This window comes from Octodon degus, unplaced genomic scaffold (assembly GCF_000260255.1).
Source record: "Octodon degus isolate 3935 unplaced genomic scaffold, OctDeg1.0 scaffold00153, whole genome shotgun sequence".
In the NCBI taxonomy this organism is placed as follows: Eukaryota; Metazoa; Chordata; class Mammalia; order Rodentia; family Octodontidae; genus Octodon; species Octodon degus.
This window is the reverse complement of record NW_004524729.1, coordinates 929,925-952,069: the sequence shown is the minus strand read 5'-3', so window position 1 is coordinate 952,069 and position 22,145 is coordinate 929,925. Positions and strand designations below refer to the sequence as shown.

At 56.3% G+C, this 22,145-nt stretch overlaps 1 protein-coding gene and 1 pseudogene across 2 annotated transcripts in view; both read left to right on the top strand.

Moving 5' to 3' along the window:
- The window catches only part of Scube1 (signal peptide, CUB domain and EGF like domain containing 1), a 120,683-nt gene that overhangs the window by 19,861 nt on the left and 78,677 nt on the right, over window positions 1–22,145 (top strand). The window lies entirely within an intron of this gene.
- Window positions 13,131–15,289, top strand: LOC111812942 (annotated as a pseudogene).

Here is a 22,145-nt window from a genome sequence, read left to right as displayed (position 1 = left end):
AGGTCACACAAGCACTGAAGATATGGTGACACACACTCATAATCTCAGCACTCAGGAGACTGAGGCAGGAGGATTTCCAAGGGTTGGAGGCCAGCCTGGGCCACATAGTCGGTTGAAGGCCAGCCTGAACTACATAGTGAGATCCTGTCTCAAAAAGAAAAAAAAAAAAAAAAATCAAAACTGAAAGCACTGTGAGGCAGAAGTTGGGCATCTGCTGGGGAGATGCCACCCCACACATAACTGATGTGGTTCCCAGCCTGTCACACAGAGAGCAGCATCTGTCTCCAGCCTCCTCGGCCACTGGCTTCTGGGTCATGAGGGACACAGTGACAGGAAAGCAGAGAGCAAGAGCGTGAGTCTGGCAGGAGCGTGACCATGCTACACTACTAACCCGCTGGGTCTCAGGCCCTTGCTGGAAGACGGAGACTCTCGGCTCCTCACAGGGCCAGTGTGAGCAGGAACCGAGACAGGGCCCCAAGCACTGAGCCCCAGGCCTGGCGCAGGACTCCAGCCCCTCACAGCTGGCTGGTCCTGTCCTCGTATCCTCTCAAAGTGTAGAGTAGACATCACCAGGTTGTGCGTGATGACGACATAAAGCTACCTGAGTGGCGCTTAGTAGGCGCTAGGTAGTCCACACACAGGCTCTGTCACTGCTGTGGACAACTGGGGCACCTCTCAGGGGGGCTCTTGTTTTGTTTTTTTCTCTCAGAAGCCAGAGGTGATTCTGAGCACAGTACTTTTCCTTTCGTGTTTTTCTAAATGTTCCATTAGGAACGCTTCACACGGGTGGAACTAAAGGGTTTAAAGATCATTTGGATTTCTTTCTTACGGGCTTCTGTGGTGTGCTTCCCAGAGGGCTCAGCAAGCCTTCCATCACGCCCGCTGGCTTGCGGGTGCGTGGGGTGGGCAGCTCGACGCCCGGATGCTCGGGGACTTGGCCTCTTCGTGGCATTTCGGCCTCAGAATTCCCTGCCTGTTTTTGTTTAATTCATGTTAGGCCTCAGATGATCTCGTTATGGGGAACAGATCTGTGAACATGTAATTACATCCCAGACAAGTGCCAGAACAGAGGTCTGGGCAGCAAGTCACTGAGCCCAGAAGGGCCCGCGCTGAAAGCTAACCTGAGATGGGGCGTGGTAGGAGTGAAAGTGGGGATGGGGGCTTTGGAGAGGTAGTGGGACTAAGCAGGGTGTCCGTGGGGCGGATTGTCAAGGCTGAGGGCAGTGTGTGGAGAGTGGTGGCTGCTCCTCCAGGCTGAGCTCAGGGTGTGCTGGAGGGTGGCAGCCCCTGGGACTGCAGAGCCAGAGGAACAGTGAGACCTGAGTAGGAACAGTGAGATCTGCTGTGTCACACACCAGGCCCAGTCACGTCCAGGAGTTTCTCATTCCGCCCTCCCAGAACAAGTGCTCCACTTCTCCAGCTGTTTACATCCTTTCAGATGTTAAAGAATGGCTCAGGAATTAACGAGGCAGTGCAGAGGCTGTGAGATGCAGGCAGGAGCCCCCTGTGACCAAGAGTACCATAGGGACTGACAGTTTGGGGCTTTCCCATTTCCCCGCCTCTCCTTGCCTCAGTTTCCCCACCTGTAAGATGGAGAGCCTCATCCCTGCCCTGTGAGGACTCAGGGAGGTCACGGATGCGGAGAGCGAGCGGTGTGCCTGGCGCTGATTACCCAGAATGCCTCAGGCCTCCATCCAGCCCTCGACTTCTGCGAGAGATGTGTCAGTCTAGGCTGTGGATGTCTCCCGGGTTCCGTGAGGCTGCACCGAGTCTGAAACTTGGGGAGCCCTGCTGGCCCTGCACCCTCATCGGTTCCTCAGCAAGGCACCCTGTTCCTACAGCCACTGGCCTTTGGTCTAAAGGTGAAGTCCGTGTGGATGTTTACTTTGCCCACAACGTGCTCACAGCGGATTCTTGTTATTCTGATTAATCTAAAGAGCTGGGCAGGGCCCCCCCCCACACACACACCCCACACCACTACCTCTGCGACTCTCCAAGGTTTCAAGGCGCACTCAGGGCCTCCAAGAAAAGGATCTTTCTGTGCCTCTCTGCTCAAGACTGCGGGCAGACCCTTCCCAACAGAGTTCTTTTTGTTTGGTCTTTTTCCCTCCTCCAGACTAAACTCTGGCTCAGAGCAATGAGACCTTGGTTCCAGCCAGCTCCAGCCCAGAGTGGCCATGTGGCCTCCGGCTACTGGAGTGACCTTTGGGAGCCCCTGCCCCTCCACTCGTGAATCGTGAAAGAATTAAATACCTGGTATAGTGTTGAGGTGAGGGAGCTAAGGACACGCTGGCCTATCAGATCCCACCCCAAGAGCAAGCTGATTTGGAACATGGTGGCTCAAATTCTGGTGTCACTATGCATGTGTCGTAGAGTCTGGGGCCAGCTGCTCAGACCCTGTCAGTCTTAGTCCCCTGCCAACTCTGAAATGGGTCAGTCATTCCAGCCACAGAGTAGAACTATGGGGATTAGGTAGAAGGAGAAGTGGGTGTGGTGTCTGCACTGCGCTGTGTGTTGCCACCATGTGGCACACAGGTTCCAAGCCAGCAGCCCACTGCCCTCGCCAGACCCACAAGTACATCTGGTTTGTCCCCACTGTGGTGACAATGTTTGTTACAGAGATCGTTGCATGACTTGCCCACGCACCAGAATGAGGGGCGATGGCATAAAAAGCAGCGTCTGCACTGCTGCTCCTGCGTGGTCACAGCCAGCCACCCCTGACAGATGTGGGACTTTGGACAGAAGTACAGATAGAGGTCCCCGGGCCACATAGCCCCTGATGGCCCTAGACGACACTCTGCCTAGCCGCTTGCTGCCGCCACCTTGGCTGACATTGCTTCCTAATGCACAGGAAGCCGGGTTTTAATTCAGAATTCCAGGACTTCCGTGCCAGACTTGTGCTCCATCTCACCCCAGAGGAGCCCCAGGACATCCTAACCTAAGTGTTCACACTGTGGCCACCAAGCAACTGACCTTTGGCATGGCTCGGGCTTAAGGGCCATTTGTCTGTCTGAGAATTGCAGGCTTGGGGCCCCTTGGGAAAGGAATCTGAGGGTCTCAGGTATCTAGGATGTGGCTTAGATAAGGGGTGGGTACCTGTTCCGCATGTCCGTGATCCCTGCAGCCTCCATGGCCATGTGACCCTGCAGAGAGGGCTGCGCTACAGGAGGGGCAGAGCAGGGATAAGGGGTGAGGGCTAGGGCAGGGGTGCCCCAATTGATGAGGGTGCCCCTGATTGCCCCGCCCTCACCACCCCACCTTGCTCACCTGCCTGGAATTTGGAATCAGGTGTGTGCCACCCAGCAGCACCTCTAGCACAAGCCCAGGGAACTGTGCAGTAGCTGTGAGGGGCCGGCCGATCCTTTCTTGTCACTGCCTCCTGGGGTCCCGACACCTCTGGTCATCACTGAACTCCAGCGAGCAGCCATCGTGAACGGGGGAAAGACAGACTCCAAAAAAACAGCCTGGTGCCGTTTTGTCTGCAGATGTCTGGTCAAGAGCTTAGTCCAGTTGTGACTCTGCTTCGTGAGCCACCCTCCCCAGTTCCTCAGGGGTGGTGCATGGGACAAAACCCGGCTCACCTCAGAAATAAGCACTGAAGTTTGGAAAGCATTCTGAGTTGGTTAGAGACGTGAACAAGGCAGATAGTGGACGGGTTATTTTCTTGCCTGGGTTTTTGCCGTTGAAACTTCTCTTTTCTTCTGAGTCAACGAAGTTATTTTCTTGTGGAGATGGTTTGCTTGTGGCCGTTCTGGAGAGAGGCCAGGTCTGTGCTCCGAGGAGTGCAGCCCTTTCTCTATTTGACATCTTTATTGAGGAATTTCTCAAATATAACAGAAAATGACACCAGAGGGAATTGGAATGGTGATGAGATCTTACCCAAACCCAAATGGCTGCTTTTAGCTGCGTAATTACTTGAAATAGCAGTAGTTCTGTTTGAAAAATATTATTCCAAACTCCACGCAATTGGACAGCAGAGCAATATTTAGGCTAATAGAATAAGATTTTTTTTCATCTTAAATTAAAACCAGCAGTGGATAATTTTTTCCTGTCTCCATAGAGCGAGGCTCCTTTTTCTACAGAGCCATTAGTTCACTTAGCCAGATGTTTCTCCTGACCTCGATCTTTACCTTGACTTACTAAAAAATATGTTCCCTGAGTGGCTCGCAGTTTGGTTGGGACTCGTCTCTCAGCACTTTTCTCCCTGTTGAGGGGGAAGGCATCTGTGCCAGGCCTCGCAGAATCGAGCGAGTCGCCACATCACTCGGGCCCCACAGGCATTTAAGGGGCACCTCCTTGTGTGCACGCAGCCTTGGGCTCAGATCCTCCTGCCTAGGCGAGGTTCGGGCCCTTCAGTCGGAGCTCTGTGTGTTAGAGCTGCCCACAAGCCTGTGTTCGTGTCCTCTCTTGGGTCCTCGGAACATCCCTGGCCAGAAGCCAGGAGTATCATCTTTTTTACAGATGAAGACACTGAGGCTCGGACAGAGAAAGTCACTTACACGAGGTCATAACAGCCAGAAGTAGTATCCTGGGACTAGAGCCCAGCCCGGGGTGTTGCCAGTTTGTGATTCTGAGCCCGCGTTCCCCGCCCCACCCCACCACACAGCGCCTCACTCTTCCTTCCAGACCCTGCTGCACCCTCAGAAGCACCCGCTCCCCCGCCAGTGGCGCCTGGGATCCCTGGGCCCAGGGCCCTGCAGCCTCTTCCGCTCCCCTCCCCCGCTTCACCCCAACCCCTCAAGCCTTCTGCATGTCTCTGCTGAGGAAAGCTGCTCCCGACACCCCCCATCCCCATCACTCAAGACCCAGCCCAAACACCCGGCTGCCCAGGGTCTGTGGCCACACCGCACAGTGCCCCGGGCTGTGGCCCTGCACTCTCCTTTTCCCCTGCAAGCAGAATTCATCCTGGGTCATGCTCTGTCTTCCGGAACCCAGAGCAGAGTCAGGTGTGCCGTGGGCATGTGCCTGAGTATCTGCTGCAGGAAGAGAGAGCAGGTTTGTAAATGCACCCGTCCCTGGGAAACACTGCGCCCCATTGTGAGGAAGGCAGAGGCGTCCCTAGCTAGAATGGGCAGTAGAGGCACAGGCTTAGTGTGGCACTGCCACCTCCCACCCGCCATTAGCTGTTGTTTAATCAAAAAAGTCAGTCTGAGCACCTGCCGTGTGCCAGAGAGCCAGGGTCTGAAGATCCGTGCTGTGGGGTCCAAAGCGCAAGCCATTCCCTCACTTTGGAACTTGCGAAGTGAGGAGCAGCAGCCAGCCAACACCCTCGGCGAGGCCGCCGTGTCCACTCTGAAGAAAGTGCTGGCGGGAGGTGGCAGGTTCAGATGGGTGGCATTCCAGCCACCACCGATGCATAAAACCACCTTGGTAAGTGCTGCAGAGCACTAGCCACTCTGTTGTGTGTCCGTGGGTCAGAAATGCACAAGGACCCCCGCAGGAACGGCTGGGCTCTGCTCTGCAGTGTCTGGGGCCGCAGCTAGACCTGAAGCCCGGATACCGTGATGGCCAGGGGCTGGAATCCACCAAGCTTCTGCCCAGGGCTTGATGTTGGCTGGTGGCCAGAACCCTCCAGGCTGCCTTCAGGTTGGCCCTTCTGCACGGGCCAGCATGAACCTCTGTGTAGTGTGGAGGTGAGCTCAAGTGCACGGGGCTTTTATGATCCTGCCTCAGAGGTTGCTTCTCTGAAGCCACCCGTGAAGGCAGTTATAAAGGTCTGCCCAGATGTAGGGGAGGAGACACAGGCAGAGGCCGCAGGGGAGGAGGAAGAGGTGTTTGGAGATCGAGGGATAGGTTTCGTCCAGGCAGAGGCAGGGCACACGTGTGGCTCTAGAGAGCGCTAGGTGAGCTTGGGGACTGGCCATGATGTCAGAGCCCTGGGAGGGAGGCAGAGCGGCAGAAGTGAGTCCAGGTGACAGGCAGGACCAGGTGAGGGAGGACCTCACAGACACTGGGAAGGGGTTTGGATTGCAGTGTGAGTTTCACGGGAAGCTGTGGGGTGCGCTGGCCAAGGGTTGGCGCGTTCTCATTGGCAATTTAATTCAAAAGCCCTTGCCGGCTGCTGTGAAGAGAATGTGTTACAGGGTGTAGGAAGCAGAGTGGCTTGAACAGGGAGACCACTGCAGTGGCTTGGGTCAGAGAGGGTGGCACGGATGATGATGGGGGCTGATGGTTGGATGCAGAGTATGTTTTGGAAACAGCCGAAAGGAGCTCTGGTGGGTGGGACATCAGAGGGAAGGCGCAGAGGCCACGACTGACGTGCACTGACATCTGCCAGTTTTCTGTGTGGCTGTGCCAGTGTGGCCAGGGTGGAAGCACAGGACCCAGGGCTCAGTGTGGCTGAATTCTGTTTGTGAGGGTCTGCACCATCCACTTGGAACTGGCGTCAAATCCAGGTGGTGTTGGCATTGTCACACCTGGGGGAAACATGAGGGTTGTCTGCTTCCAGATGCCTTTGAAATCAGAGACGAAGGGCTGGCTAAATAGCTCAGCGGGTTAAAGCACTGCAAGCAGGCGTAGGGGCCCGGGGGTTCAATCCCTGGGCCTGCTGTGCTGATCCCACCCCCAGGGCACTCTGAGATGGCAAATAAGGCTGGGCCTGGTGGCGCACACCTGTAATCCCAGCACTTGGGAGGCTGTAAACTGGAGAATCACTACGAGTCCATCTAGTAGTGAGACCCTGAACACCTGTAGACCTTTCCCTAAACACAGGAAAGAAGAAAGAGAGAAAGAAAGAAAGAAAGAAAGAAAGAAAGAAAGAAAGAAAGAAAGAAAGAAAGAAAGAAAGAAAGCGACAAGACCTTGACATTCGTGTTGTAAGGATTTCCCGGTGCCTGCCCCATGTCGTGTCCTCGCTGGGAACTGGCAGTGTGAAGACGGGGCTGTGTTCCCTGCCACCTGCCTGCTTTGAGCTCCAATCCCATCACTTACTGTGTGAGGCTGGGCAAGCAGTTAGCTTCTCTGGGCCTCAGCAGCCCCTTCTGTAAGGTGGGGCCAGTGGGCTGGCCCTGCTTGTGCCAGGGGGGAGACAGAAGCCAAATGAGAGGAGCCCTACCGAGGTCTCTGCAGGTGGGAATTAGCTCATGACCCCGTCTCCCTGATGTCAGCTACATCCCTACCACCACCACCCCTTTATCTTTTAGAGACAAGGCCTTTCTAAGTTGCCCCAACTGCTTTCACACTTGCAATCTTCCTGCCTCAGCCTCCCAGAGCACTGGGATTACATCCATTGACTCCATACCATGCACCCAGCTGTGTGTTTTTGAGCTGGCAAAGAGGCTGGGCCTCAGACTGACTTTGAAGCCCTGGCCAGGACTTGTTCCTTGCCCTCACCACAGTGCTTCTTCCTCCCGGCCAGGAATCTGCCAACTTCCTGCAGTGGTCCTTGTGTCCCTCTTCCTTGGCCCAGGGCCATGTGACTGCAGGCCTTCTATTCCCACTCTGTGACCCGGGTCCTGTTCCCTCATCCCAGAGTCTCAGTTTCAATCTCTGCAGAATGGGGATGGCCCCTCTCTGTTAGGGTCAGGTGAGGAGACAGCTGTGTGGATGCCAGGTGGAAGGCAACAAGGAGGAGGAACTGTGGGGTGCCGGGGCTCCCAGCCAGGCCAGGGCCCCGCTGCACGGGGAGGACATTGCTCAAATGCCCAGGGCTCAGGTCGGGGAGCAGCAGAGGCTGTCCTGATGAAAGGACCCGTCAGCCTTCCAGACCACAGCTGGAGACAACGTGCTGCTGCCTGGAAGCCCAACCACGGCTCCAGTCGCCTCTGTTTATTTGTCTTCATACTTCAACCGCTCGAATGCATTTCTTACCAGGAAAAAAATGCTGACCATTTTAATGTAAAACTAAACAGCTTCGGACAGTCAGCTCCGTGTGTGTAAACACCAGTGTTTTCTAAGGTGAAGCCAAGAGGTCTCTTCCTGGGCTCTTCATGCCTACCCCGCCCCTCACCGCTCTGAGTCCCTGGCCCGAGTTCAAGTGATCCAGACATGCCTGGCTGCAAGGATTTGCTGTGACAGAGCAAGTGGGATTCACGCCCAATTCTCCTCTGGCTTTGCATGGCCGCTAATTGACTAGAAATTCCTGCCTGAGAAAAAAAAGCTTGAGGAACAGTGTTACACACCTTTACAGAGCAGCTTCACTCTCCACAGATCACTGCAAAGTCAGGGTGTGCTGGTGAGAGCTGGGTCCGAATGTCAGAGCGTAAGGAGCCTAGGGAGGTGCTGGGGTGAAGGGGCAGGGGGCAGTCAGGCTCTTCGGGCTGTTGACTTGCTGGGGCGCCCTGGAGATGCCCCAGTCTTTTGTGCCTCAGTTTCTACTTCCCATGTGAAGTAAAGGGAGTGGGCTCTGAGAAGTGTTCAGGTTTGTGCAGTTTAATGACACCATGCCTACTTTTCTGGAAGACTCATGCAGGACTGACACTGCCTGGTTGAAAGTAGGCTTGGTGGGGGTGGAGCCCTGCCGGCCATGGAGCCTGTCCCCACTCCCGCAAGCCCCTGGCGCCCCAGGAGCATGGAATGAACCCCATAGGAAGGGCAGCCCTATGTCGGGACAGGGCCACTCTGGCCATAGGACTTGGTGCCATCATCACAGTAAGAGGGTTATTGCCCACCTCTGTCCCCTCATTTCTCAGGGCTGAGGCCTCCAGTGGTCAAAAAGCTGTCCTTCCCCTGACTACACACCCTCCTGAGCTCACATGCACACACAATCCTGCACTCACACCCGCCACCTGCGCTCACACCCGCCCTCCTGAGCTCACACGCATACACACTCCTGCACTCACAGCACCCTCCGGAGTTCACACACACACACCCTCCTGTGCTCACACCCGCCTCCTGAGTTCACACACACACACCCTCCTGCACTCACACCCACCCTCCTAAACTCACACACACACACACACACTCCCAAGCACACATACACACAACCTCCCAAGCACACATACACACAACCTCCCAAGCACACACACCCTTCTGTACTCACACCAACACTCCTGAGCTCACACCCAACCTCCTGCGCTCACACACACCTTCCTACACTCACATACACACCTTCCCGCACTCACACACACACCCTCCTGCGCTCACACCCACCTTCCTAAACACACACACACACATACACACAACCTCCCAAGCATACACACCCTTCTGCACTCACACCAACATTCCTGAGCTCACACCCAACCTCTTGCACTCACATACACCTTCCTACACTCACATACATACCTTCCCGCACTCATACACACACCCTCCTGCGCTCACACACACACACACCCTCCAGCACTCACGTATACGCACCTGCCTGTATTCCTGCTGGAATCAACTTCCCAGCCTGAGTTGACAGCTCTGCTCACCCTTTCTTGGCCCTCGGGTCTTCACCAGGTGTCAGCCCTGGAGAAGCCCCTGAACTGCATGCATTTTTCTGGGGACCCTGTGTCTCACCTGGGAAGACCTGTTGGTGTGGATTCCCCCAGGCCACGCCTCTAGGCCAGGTCCTTAGGGTCCCTGTTCCAGAGGCAGGAAGGATGGGGACTTAAGAGTCAGACATACACGCACACACACACACACACACACACACACCCCTCCCAGCTCCCGACTCCTTTCCTAGCTGGTGGTTTGGGGTCTCTGCTGTCACTTTGCTTCCTGAAAGGAGCTGTGTGGACAGTGGTCTCTGTGGATGCATAGTGGCCACGATGCGCCTCCCATCTTGTCCCCACACCCCTGGACGTGTGTCCAGGTCGGGATTGCGTCACCAGCTGAGGTGGGTGGGCTTGTTTGCGGTCTCTGTTGCCCTTCCCCTAGGTTTAAGTCTGTTGTCACTCCACCCTGTGACAGCCCCACCTTTGCTGGGTCTTGATCTGGTGGCTGAGGAAGAAGTCCTCCTCTGTCCTGGGCAGAGAATCTAAATCCATAAACAGCAAAGAGAAACTCCGCTGTGGATGCGGGCGGGCGGACAGGCAGACGCTGGCCTTCCAGCTGCCCTTCCAGCGTCTGCCTGCCTCGCCTGGTCCCGTTCAAGGCCCCTGTGCCAAGGGCTGGGTCAGAACTCCCAGGAATAAACAAGAAGTGTCTTGGGAAGCTTCTTTAAAAATACCCTGCTACCAAAACATATGCCCAAGCCAGATGCAGCGGGCCTGGCCTAAAAGGGCATTCGCAGCAAGTGTGGAGTCTAAGTCTCCAGCCCAGTGCCCTTCTGCCAACACTCTTGCTTGTCTTGGAGCAGCTGGGCCCTGGGCAGCGTTTGGGGTCACTGCGGACACATGCAAGACAGGCCCTTGTGGTTTCTAGTGGCCGTTAGCCAGCCCTGGGTATTGGCCTGTCCCAGCATCCCTCCCTGTCACCAACCTCATCCCAGCCACATGCAGCTAGAAATAGACAGTTGGCAGAGGTGCCCTGTGCCCGGCTGGCACCCTCCATTTGTGGGAAGTGGGCAGCTGCATAGCTGCTTTGTCTGGGATCTTACATAAGCTCCCAGGTGCTGCCTTAGTGACAAGGACAGGATCCCACAGGCCAGCTTGCCACTGCCGCTACCCCCAGCTCACCTGCCAGCCACCAGGGACTCAGATACCAGGGACCAGCCATTGGTGGAGTCCCCTCTGGGTGTCACTTTCTAGGATCCCTGTGGCCAGTGGGGAGCCTGATCTCTTCCCTCAGGGACCGCCCTGTCGTCTGCCCCCCATCTGCCACTCCAGCCTATCCTTGGACTTCTGCTGCCCCTGGGGCCCTGCGCATCCTCTCTCCTACCTTTCCGCTGATGCTTGCTGGCCCTGGCACACACACACAGGCACATGCATGCACACTCACGCACGCACGCTCCCTTGAGCACACACATGCACGCCCTTCCACCTCTGCCCAGCTCAGGAATCAGACCAAGTCACAAGTGTCTGTTTATGTACCCATCTCCCACACATAGAATAATTACCCAAAACCATGCAGAGTGGAGACAGAAGACAGCTCTCCACTACCCGCCTGCCCCGCGGATGAACGGCGTGCACACCTCTGTGTTCAGTCCAGCACGGTCCGCGTGCAGACACAACTCCACGAGGCCATAAGCATCACCCCCATGCATGTGTGCTGCTTCCCCGTGTTCCCGATATCAGAACCCACAGTGTGGATGCACAGCCTCAGGGCAGAGCGCGGGGACCCTGCCACTGCTGGGCGCCAGGTGAGAGCTGTCTCTGCCGTGGCTCTCTGGTAGGGACAGCAAAGAAGTGCCCAAGAGATGTGACTTGTCATGTGGCCCGCCGAGCCCATCACTGCCAGCTTGGGCCTTCTGAGGTTGAGTAGAGCTGGCTGCCCCTGGGAGCTCCTGGCAGGAGAAATACTCCTACCATGACACCCTCTGTGTGATCGATGCCAGGAGCGTGTGCAGGCAGGCGGAGGTGGGCAGGCAACTCACCTTGCCCAGAGTAGAGGGTTCCCGGGTGGGGTTGGGCTGGGGCCAGGAGGAATTTTTAGGAAGTGGGAACAGTACAGACAAAGCCAAAAGGTAGCTGAGTTCGGCTGCTTTAAAAGGTGTCTTCGGTCAGCAGGGCCAGGCTTGACCTAGGGGTTTGTGCCCATAGGGGTAGGGGTGCCAGGGCCACCCCATTACTCAGCCTAGCTTCCAGTTCCTCCCTCTACACCTTCAGTGCCCTGGGCTTTAGCTGCCTCAGCGGACAGGTGGGCAGACACACACGCACATGCACATGCATGTGACCCCACACCCTGCTCCAGGCACGCCGGTCCCTCCCTGGTCCCTGGCTGGCCTAGATGGGCTCCTGCCTCACACACACTGCTCAGCCGTGGTCTCCACTGCCTACCTGTCCCCACAAAGGGCTGCTCCCTGAGTTCAGGCCTTGGCCCCTTCCTGCGTGGGGGGCCCAGTGTTCCAACAGGATGACATGTGAGCTGGGAAAAAGCCACCACAGTAGGGGCCCTGCACATGCAACATACTAGGGCAGGGATGCGGGTCCAGAGTGCAGAGGGCACCCCCTTCTGGGAATCTGTCTGCAGGGGACGATCCCCAAAGCAGAAGAGCTGCAGCTATTCCATATGCCCTTCTCGGAGGCTGGGTAATGGGAGGGCAGGGAACAAGCACAGGCCCAGGCCAGGGGCCACTTGCCAAGGGGCCATGCACAGGCAAGGAGGTCACTCAGGATGAGGCATAGCTTGGGGACACTTCCCTCCAGCCTGCGAAAGACTTCATACAGAACGATGCACACATGTGGAAAACTAGCATGTGAGGAAAAGGGACAACATGTGCTGGCGGTCATAGCTGGATCTGGTGTGGGATTGTCGACCCACTTTCCCCTGATTTTTTCAAATTTTCCTTTAAGTTCAAAAGCTTCATAAAACAATATTATAGGACAAGTGAGGGAGACCCACGGTAGTTAGTGTGTGTGTGTGGTTTTGAGACAGGGTCTTGCTGTGTAGGTCAGCCTGGCCTCAAACTCCTGCCTCTGCCTCCTGAGTGCTGGGATGACAGGCCTGTGCCACTGTGGCAGCTGGTCGCTGGGTTCTTGAGGGAGGAATTCCAGGGACAGGAGGTGAACTGTCCTTCCCCTCTGATACATCTGCCAACCTCTGGCGCTGGGAAGGAAGCAGCTGTCACACTTCAGGGAGCTCAGAGTCACACTGGGTGTAAGGCAGACTGCGGGGCAGATCAGGCTGGTGCTGGCGAGGGTAGACTGTGGAGGGCCTGGTGTCTGGGAGTGCCCCCAGGGAGGGCAGTGTTTCTAAGAGGAGCAGGGCCGGGCTCCTCCCTCACCGCCGCACCTGATGCCCAGGTACTCATTCTGACCCTGTCCAAGCAACGCCCCTCCCCTGGGCACCAGTTTGCTTCCACGGCTTGTTTGTTCCCTGTCTTCCCCTGCTCCGGTCCTTCTGTCTTATCCCCATCAAAGAACTTTTTCAAGCGTTCAGAGCCTCCCACAGGTGCCAGGAACGCACGCCCAGATGCGCTGGCAGGGCCCACAGGGAAGAAAGCGTGCTGGCTGCTCCCACCCCAGCCCTGTCACTAGCCTGGGACCTGGCAGCATACTGCCTCCCAGAGCCCCGCCTGTCTGCGCTTAGAGATCAGTGAGAAACCTGGGGCCTGGTGGGCAGGGCCGGGCAGTGAGTGACACAGGGGTCTCTGCCCAGCTCCTGGGTGCATGGACTTACAAGATGCCCGGGACCCAGGAGTGCTGCAGACAGGCACAGCCCTGGCCCTGCTCTCACCTCTGTCTGAGGAGGTGGAGGGAAGCAGTCCCAGGAAGGTGCAGGCAGCGGCGGGAAGGGGTCGACAGGAAGCAAGGTGGGTGACCTGAAGGTGGTGTCTCTGCTGCTCTAGCTTGGTGGCCTAGAGCATCTCGGGGGACCCGGCCTGTGAGCTGAGACCTGGAGGAGCAGCCGGATGCACTGTGTGGGGGGAGGGGGCTTAGGCAGAGGTGCAGGCACAGGGCCCTGTGATGAGGACAGGACTGGCCTTGAGGGAGGCCGGTGGGGATACAGCCAGAGCGGTCCCAGCTAAGCCAGGAAAGGGCGTGCATGTCCTTGGGGCCTTGTGGGCAGCAGCCGCACAGCTGGCTGACACCTAGAGAGGTCCCAGCCAGGTGCCAGGGACAAAGCAGAAGCAGGGAGGCCAGGCCTAGGCGAGGGCAGGAAGCAGGCAGTGAGGGTGAGCAGGTGGCCTTGCACCTGGGCGTCCGTGGCAGGTGGAGCCCACCTGACTGGGCCTGCTAAGGAGCTTGATGGAGGTGGAGGTGGGGGAGAGCCACACGGAGACTGACTATGAGGCGGCATCTAGGCCCAGGAGACTCCACGGGCACAGCTGTGTGCCGAGATGGGTCTTTCCTGCGCTGGCGGGAAGCCGGCATGGGTTTAGCTCAGGCGCTGGTAGCTTAGTGGTCTCTGCCGCAGAGCCGCCATGTCAGCCTCTGTCCACCTGCAGGTGTGATGGCATGGGTGGGCTGGAGGTTTGGGCCGGCCTCACAGCTCTGTGGGAGGTCATGTACACAGAAGGGGAGACAGCACTGCACCCACTCACTGCACCCTGAGACGGCTCTAGTGCCTGGGCTGCAGGAAGAATGCTTGCAACTTGAGGCCACCCAGCTTCAAAGTGGGCGAAGGATTCGAAAGGACCCCCAGAGACACCTAAACGACCGGGAAGCACAGCAGAAGGCGCTCCCCGCACCCGAGCAGTTGGGGAGATGCAGATCCAAGCTGTGGGAGACCGTGCGCCCCGCACAGGCGTGGCTGGGAAAGCAGCGCAAATGGGAAAGAACTGGTGTTGGGCAGAGGCGGGAAGTCGGAGACCTGATTGTCTGCTAGTGTAAAGGTAAAATAGTGGAGCTCGTGGAGAAAGCTGGACAGTTCCTCCAGAAGTTGGACGTGACATTACCATATTGTCTGACCACAGCGCTCCTTGGTATGTATCCAAGAGAATTAAACATATCCACAGAAAAAGACGTGAGCATAACATGTTGCATAGCACGTTCATGACATCATCATCATAGCAAAATGGGCGGGTGGCCACCCAGGGGTGGGGCTCCAGCTCCCCTTCCCCGGTCCTGGACTCCCCGGAAAGTTCCCAGAGTAATTGCCTCCCGAGACACAGATCCTTCTCCTTCCGAAGTGGAGAAGTCATGTCTTTTCCTGCAGTTTACAGCCAAGTACTCCCAGCCCATCCGTGACCTCACCATAGGTGTGGAGTTTGGAACCTATATGGTCAATATATTGGGGGGCGGGGGTTGTTTGTTTGGTTGGTTTTTTTGGCGGAACCGGGGATTGAACTCAGGCCCTTGCTCTTGCCAGGGAAGCACTTATTCCACTGAGCTGTCTCCCCGGCCCCTATATGGTCAACATTGATGGAAAACAAATCAAATTACAAATCTGGGACACGGCCATGGGAGAAGTAGAGGAGAACTTTCATGATAGCAGAAGAAGAGAAAAAGCAGGGCAGGAATCCTTCCATTCTATCACCCATTCCTACCACAGGGGAGCACCCCTGGTGTACGACTTTTCGGGGTGTGACACCTTCAGCCACCTGACCTCATGGTTAGAGGGTGACTGTCAGCACTCCAGCTCTGACATGGTCGTCATGCTGATTGGGGATTAGAGTGACCAGGAGTCCCGCGGGGATGTGAAGGGAGCGGAAGGAGGGGCCTTTGCTCAGGAGCATGGATTCATATCCATGGAGACTTCAGCCAAAAACGCCTGCAGTGTTGAAGGGGTGTTCATCCATACTGCCAAAGCAATCTATAGGAAGGTCCAGAAGGGTTTATTTGATGCTCACAATGAGGCAAATGGTATCAAGATTGGGCCTCAGTAGTCACTTTCAACACCAGGTGGACCTGGCGCCTGCCAGCGGAACACTCGGGACACTGGGTCTGACTCTGGCTGCTGCTGAACATCTGGCCCGAACTCCCCCTGCCTCTTCCTGGAACAGCTTCTGCTCAATAGGTTTAAAGAAAGAGGTCTTACTTGCTTTGGCTGAGTACAGCGCCTTTGTAAGGTGTGATGTTTGCCTTTCCACTTAAAGACCAGGGGAGAAGCGGGGCCCATCCCACCCTGTCCTTCAGGGGCATGAGCGTTCCTTATAGACTAGGGCTTTTTACATCATTTAATTTATAAAATGTTGGGCTCAAAGTTGATTGTCATGGGAGTTCAAAAGTAACTTCTTGGGCTGGGGAGATAGCTCAGTAGAACAGGCGCTTGCCTGGCAAGTGCAAGGTCCTGAGTTCAATTTCTGGTACTGCAAAAAAAAAAAAAAAAAAAAAAAAAGTAACTTCTTAAACATACACATTCTGCTCCATGCTAGGAGTAAGGGTAAGTAGTAAGGGTCATTCTGCTCAAACACTGGACATTACCAGGCTCTGGCCTGGCACTGAAAGATGATCCTCTGCTTAGGAATCTCATGTCTTTTTTAAACTTCCTTGCCCTTAAGGGGCTGCGGCCACACCAGCAGGGCTCTTACACAAGCAGGTCCTCCGACCTGCCCGAGGAGCTGAGCACCTCTGTCTTGACACGTTGTGGGCGTCTGTCTCTTAGGGCATCGGCCAGACTTTGAGGGCTGTGGAGTTGGTCCTGGACCCGTGGCCATTCGTCCTTACCACAAAAGCACGTTCATTCCCTGTTCATTTGTTTTAGAGACCAGGTCAAACACCGCAGCGTCTTTCGCCTAATTGACCTTGCGCTTCTTAACTAGACCCGTTGGGACTTTCTACCCTAATCCAGGTCATTTGCTTATTGTACATGCCATACTCATTCCTTGTGGTGTACCCGTCCTACATGCCGTGCCACAGAGACGTCGAATCGTTGTCATCAAAAGACCAACATTTTTTCCTTTAGGAAGGCTTCAGTGGCCTAAGGACTATAAGTGATTATTACCACATTACCCCTTAGTTAGTTATTTAGGTGGATTTTTGTATGTATGTATGCAATTTTGTAAATATGGTTTGTAATTGTTTTGTGTCTGGGATCTCCTCTTCTAGGCTGTAAGCTCTGTGAGACCAGGGTCCATGTTATTCCTTTATTTTTAATTTTTAAAAAGTGTTTATTTATTTATTTATTTGGTACAGGGTCTTGCTACACAGCTCTGACTCATAGTGATCCTCCCGTCTCAGCCTCCCCAGCACTGGGATTATAGACGTGAACCACTACAGCTGGTTTTGGTGGCAGGTTGGCGCCTGGAGCTGGCACAGCATGTGGTGCTGGGGATCAAACCAGGAACCTTGCGCTTGCCAGGCAGGTGCTTAGACCACTGAGCTATCTTCCCAGCCCTATTCCTTTATTTTCATAAACCACTTCCCCCACCGGCCAGTCACAGTGCCTAGTGCCACCCATTGTCATCATTAAGTCTGCCTGACGTTCGTAAAAACCTCAGATTTTGGGCTTTGGAGAGAGCAAAAGGCCTTGGAGTGACCCCCTCGCAACCCTGCCGTCTTGTCCATCTGGTTGCCTGGTCTGTCTGGCTCTGCTCTCTCGCCTTTCTCTAGCTCACTGCCTCCATTCTGTGCAACAGACAGTAAGGCTGCCTGCTCCCAGGCAGCCAGAAAAGCGGCTGCTCATGCAGTCCTCCGTGTTTGAGTGTATAATACTCTCGTAACCACATTTGCCTTCACTTCACACATCATACAGCCTTCCGGGTCAGATGCTCTTTTGCTTAATGTCTCCTTTTTCCCAGCATTGAGGTCTCTGAATTTTTCTAATTTCCATTATTAACAAATTGTTTCATTATTAAATATATGCATGTATCTCAGCTGTTTAAAAAAAAAAACAGCAAAAGAGTAGGAGTAATCCAAACGTCCATCGACTAGAGAACAGCTAAACAAAATAGTGTATGCTGGGGAATATTATACTGCCATAAAGAAGGCCATTCTGATACATCCCACAACAAGAAAGTGGACACAAAGGACAAATATTGCATACTTCTTTTTATCCGGAAGATCCAGACTAGGCAGACCTGCAGAGAAAATATCTTGGTGGTTGCCAGGGTCTGGGGGAATTAAAATTAATTGAAAACTGACCAGGCTGCTCCTGAGAGGGAAGGATGTGTTCTGGAACTGAAAACTGTGGTTCGCAACGTTAGTCGATGCACTAAAAGCTGCGAAGGGGGTGAATATATTACGTGAATTCAGTCTCAACGATAAAGAAGTGAAGATAGGAGGTGGGTGTGGAGCGCACCCAGAAGCCATCCCACACCCTCTGAGGGGACCACACACACAGTTGTGTCCAGCTCTGAGCCGAATGAGCGCCTCAGTAAGCTGGGGCCCCAGAGGCAGGGTGTGAGAGGCGGAGGCTAAATTGGAAGGAGGTGGCTGGGAGTGAGGTGGGTGAGCACACTCCTCGGATGTGGCCGCTGGCACGTTCTCCGGGGTGCAGACGACTATGAGCCCTTTGCCCAGCAGCTGCTCTTCTCTCCGTGGTTTGGGGACTAGGCACTGTGCTGAGTGCCGATGCCATCAGGGATCTCCTCCAATACCAGGACCCAGGAGGAAGCCAAACCTCTGATGGCGAAGCAACCTCGGAGCCGTTTCCTGCTGAGCCTTGGACCCCATCTGGCAAGGCTGGTGGAAAAGCGGCTGGGCCCACAGGCCACGGTCACAGGGTCATGGCGCATGGACTGTCCTAATGAGTCGCAGCCCGAGTCAGCAGCAGATCCCTGGGCTTAGTGACATCGAGCGGTAGGGGCCGCAGGGCAGCAGCGGGGGTGGGGCTGGCTGGGCGGACAGGCCCTGGAACGCGGACCCGCTCACGTGCCTCCTCTCCCGCCTGCCAGCACTGTACTCGCACCCAGCACTGTCTAGCTCAAGGAGCTGCACGCAGCTGACCTGCTGGGACATCCAGAGCCCCCGCCGGTGCCCAGGCAGGCAGCAGGCAGCAGGCAGCAGGCAGCAGGCGGGCCCTCAGGGACCCTGGTCATCCCCCCCGCCTGCCCATGCCAGAGCTCTCGACAGCTCAAGGAGTGCTGTGGATCGGGCAGAATCCAGGCCCCAGAGCTGTAAGACCTGTGTGTATTTTACCCGAAATCAAATCCATCTGGTTCTCATTTATTTACACTTAACTCATCAAATGTAATTTTGCAACGGCCACTCACTCCTCACTCGATGGCCAGGAGGCTTTTCTGCCTAAGCCGCCTTCCGAGGGGAGTTGGGCGAGCCAGGCGCAGCCTGGGACCAGATGGGAGCCCTCAGCCAGAGCCGAGGGCCTCAGAGGACGCTCCTGTCCCTGTGTTCCTACCCCCAACCGGAGCTGGGACAGGACAGCCTTACACTGGGCAGCCTCCCGGCGACCCCAGCGATGCGGGCAGGTCCGAGCAGAACACCAAGTCTGTTTCGAATTATGAAGCATTCACAGGAAACAAAGCAACCAAAGCTGCACCCGAAAGTCATTTTGAGTTATAAATAACCTCCGACCTGGTTTTTTTGGTCCCGAAGCAGGGTAAACAGGCAGCTATTGATAAAAACAAACAACAGCACCTTGGGCCAAAACACAGCCCCCGGGGCCACAGACTTCTAGGAGGCAGATTCACCTAGGGCCTGTGGAGAGCTAGCTGTGCCCACTGCAGTGCAGGGGTCATGTCCCCAGTGGAGCTCTCCACAGCTGATAGGGTCGGGCGGGCACCTGTGCCGTGAGGAAAGCGATCCCACCCTGGGGCCCGAGCAGGGCACCACAGAGTGAGCCGAGGGCGGCCTGACCCGAGGAGGGACTGTTGGGACTTCATGTCAGGGTGCCAAGTCCCGTCCCAGCGAGAGTCCTCGGCAGCCACTGCCCCTCAGAAAAGGATCAGGACATGGGACAGGGGCCGGGAGACCCGTGCACAACCAGGGCGCACTTGAAGGAAGCCAGCACATGGCCCACAGGTGTCAGCTGGTGTGGGCCAGGCTGAAGGGCTGGACCTGCGCCCCCCCACCCCCAGCGAGGCCTGCGGGCGGGCGCCTCTCTGTACTCTGCGTTAGCCACGCTGCAGTTGGAAGGGTTTCCTGCTCTCCAGCTCTGTCCCTGTGCCAGAGGGCTCCCTGCCTTCTGGGAACCTTCCACGGTGGCTGTAAATTAGGATGAAGGCCTGTGAGATGTGGGCAGGACCAGGAGGCAGGAATGGCTCCCCCCGCCCCCGAGCCCGCGCAGGGGTCCTGGACCTGGTCCTGGAAACCAGCCGGTCAGGCCCCTCACTGCACGCAGGCGCGGTGCAGCCCAGGCCTTGGGGTGGAGTTGCTGCGCCCGTCAGCCACCCCTATCTCTGCCCGCTACTCCTGCCAGCCGCTTCCCAGTACCTTATCCTCCTCCGACTCAGGTCACAGGTCTGCCTGCTCAGCTTGTCCCAAAGCCCGCGTCACCTGCTCCAGGCAGCCTGCCTTCCCTGAGCTCTGGTTGCTGAGCTCAGGGAGAGTGGGGACGCCACAGCCAGGCGCGCTCCAGTAGCAGCTCAGGTTCTGTATGGATCTACGGAGCAGATGCCTAACCCCTGAGCTGGGGTCTCGCAGCAGCAGTTCACAAGACCACCGGTGCATCCAGCCAACTCCATGCTCGTCTCTGGCCCGGCCTGGCCTCCTGTCTCCTAGAACAGTGACCTTGAGAGGGGGCCGGGCCCACTCATGCAGCAGCATGAAGACCCCCTAGAGGACAGCCGTGGCCCCTAATAGTCCACCCTGCAGATCAGGCCTGGATGGGCTCCCTGCCTGCCGCAGGGTACCACCTGTCCTCCCAGCAGGCCAAGGAGTACCATGAAATGCCTGGAACAGAATGTGCCGAGGGCCAGAGTCTGTGAAGCAGAGTGCTGGGCTCACCCACTTGTAGGGAGAAGAAACCCAGTCTGTCCTTGCCTGTAGGACAGTGGCCATCTGCCCTCCACACACACACCCATGGCCCTGTTGGACACTGGAGACTCGGGGTGCAGGGTGTCTGCCCTACTCTGGAGTGGAGGCCAGGCCGTGGTGGGACACTGGGGAACACAGAGGGCAGCCCCCTCTTACAGCATAATCCCGGGTTAGTGGTTTGGGGTGAGGAAAGGCGGTGTTTACACGGCCCTGCATTTGTTTCAAATTATTCATCAGCATTGGCGAGTGATTGTTATTCCTCACTCATGTAAACATCCCTGTCACAGCACCCGGCCACCCTGCCAGGTCACTGAGGGCTTGTGCGTGTGTGACATCAGCTGCCCTTGGGCTCCTAGCCTTGGGCGAAGTGTGGCCAGGCCAGGCCAGATGGCTGCAGATGGGTGGCACTGGGCCTACGCCTTGGGCCCATGCTGTGGGCCCAGCTCTGTCCTGTTTGCCTCACCATTTGAATCTTTCCTTGGGCCTTGGGGACCTCAACACAGGGCAACTGAGGACCAAGGGAACAGGGCAGCAGCTGGCCATGCCCCAGACTGGCTGTCAGTGAGTTCTCCCTGTCAGGCGCATCCAGGACCTCCGCAGGCACCTCGCAGTCGCTCCGGACAGAGATGGGCTCTGGCTCAGCTGGGGCTCACAGCGCACACACAAACCGGATTCCACACTGAGCTCTCAGCAGGAGGGCGGGTTTTCATGACATCGGTCTGAACACACTTGTACCACTTCCAGCTCAGCCGCAGGGGCTGAGGCTCAAGCTCTGGAGCTGGACCTCACCTCATGCGACTGTGCTCGGGCCACTCCTGCTTCCAAAGGCTCAGGGCATCGCCGTTTGTCACCCGGGCCACAGAGGGCCTCATACTAAACCGTAGGGCCTTCGCAGCCTCACAGTAGTGAGGGGGTAGGTGAGGAAGACACAGTGCCTGGCCCTGAGCCATTCACTGGAACAGACGCTGTCCCCAGCAAAGGTGACCCCATGGAGCCTGCCAGTAGCCACCGGCAAGACTTCCAGGAGAAAGGTATTCCGAGTCATAATCCCTGCCCTTCCTTCTGGCTCCCTGAGCCAGACCCTCGGGCTCTGGGACTGATCCTAGGACTGTCTATGGTTTGTGTCTGGTTGTCCCCCATGTAAGTCATGGGGCACATGCAGCTCAAGGAGCAGTGAGTGGCTTGAGGGACAGGGCTGGAGGACCAGGGCGGAGCTCAGGGGGCAGGGCTAGAGAGGCAGGAACTGTTAAACTGACAGCCCGCGCTGCCCGCCAAGGCAGCAGACTCCCTTAGAGATGTGGAGAAGGTCGTCCTGGACACGGCAGCGCCCCAGCCCCTCCTCCAGTGTCTTCAAACCTCCAGTAACTGTGAGCTAAATAAACCTTTCTTTCCCTCATTTTGAGTGTCAGGTATTTGTCCCAGCAACAAGAGAAGAGTAACTAATACAGGCTGTTCACAGCAAAGGTGGCAAGAGCCACCTTTCCACAGGAGCAGTAGCCACTGGTGGCCTTTAGAGTTCAGAGCTCCACCTCCCTCCTCGACTGCCACACACTCACATCTGAGCTTGCCGAACAATAATGAAGCACTTCGCCACAGGCCTCAGAGCAGCTGTGGCCCCCTGGGGAGAGGGGGCTGCTGTCCTGAGCCTAAATAGGACCCAGCTGACATGACTGCAGGGTGCAGCTGTCACCTGATTCAGCGCAGGGCACTGCCTGCTCTTAGCCTGCTCGTACCTTTCAGGTCCTCATAGTGAACAGACTATATGAAATTCTCAGTGCCAAAGTGCATTCATGTGTGTGTGCATATGTGTGCATGTGCGTGTGTGCAAGTGTGTGTGTGTGTGTGTGTGTGTGTGTGTGTGTGTGTGTT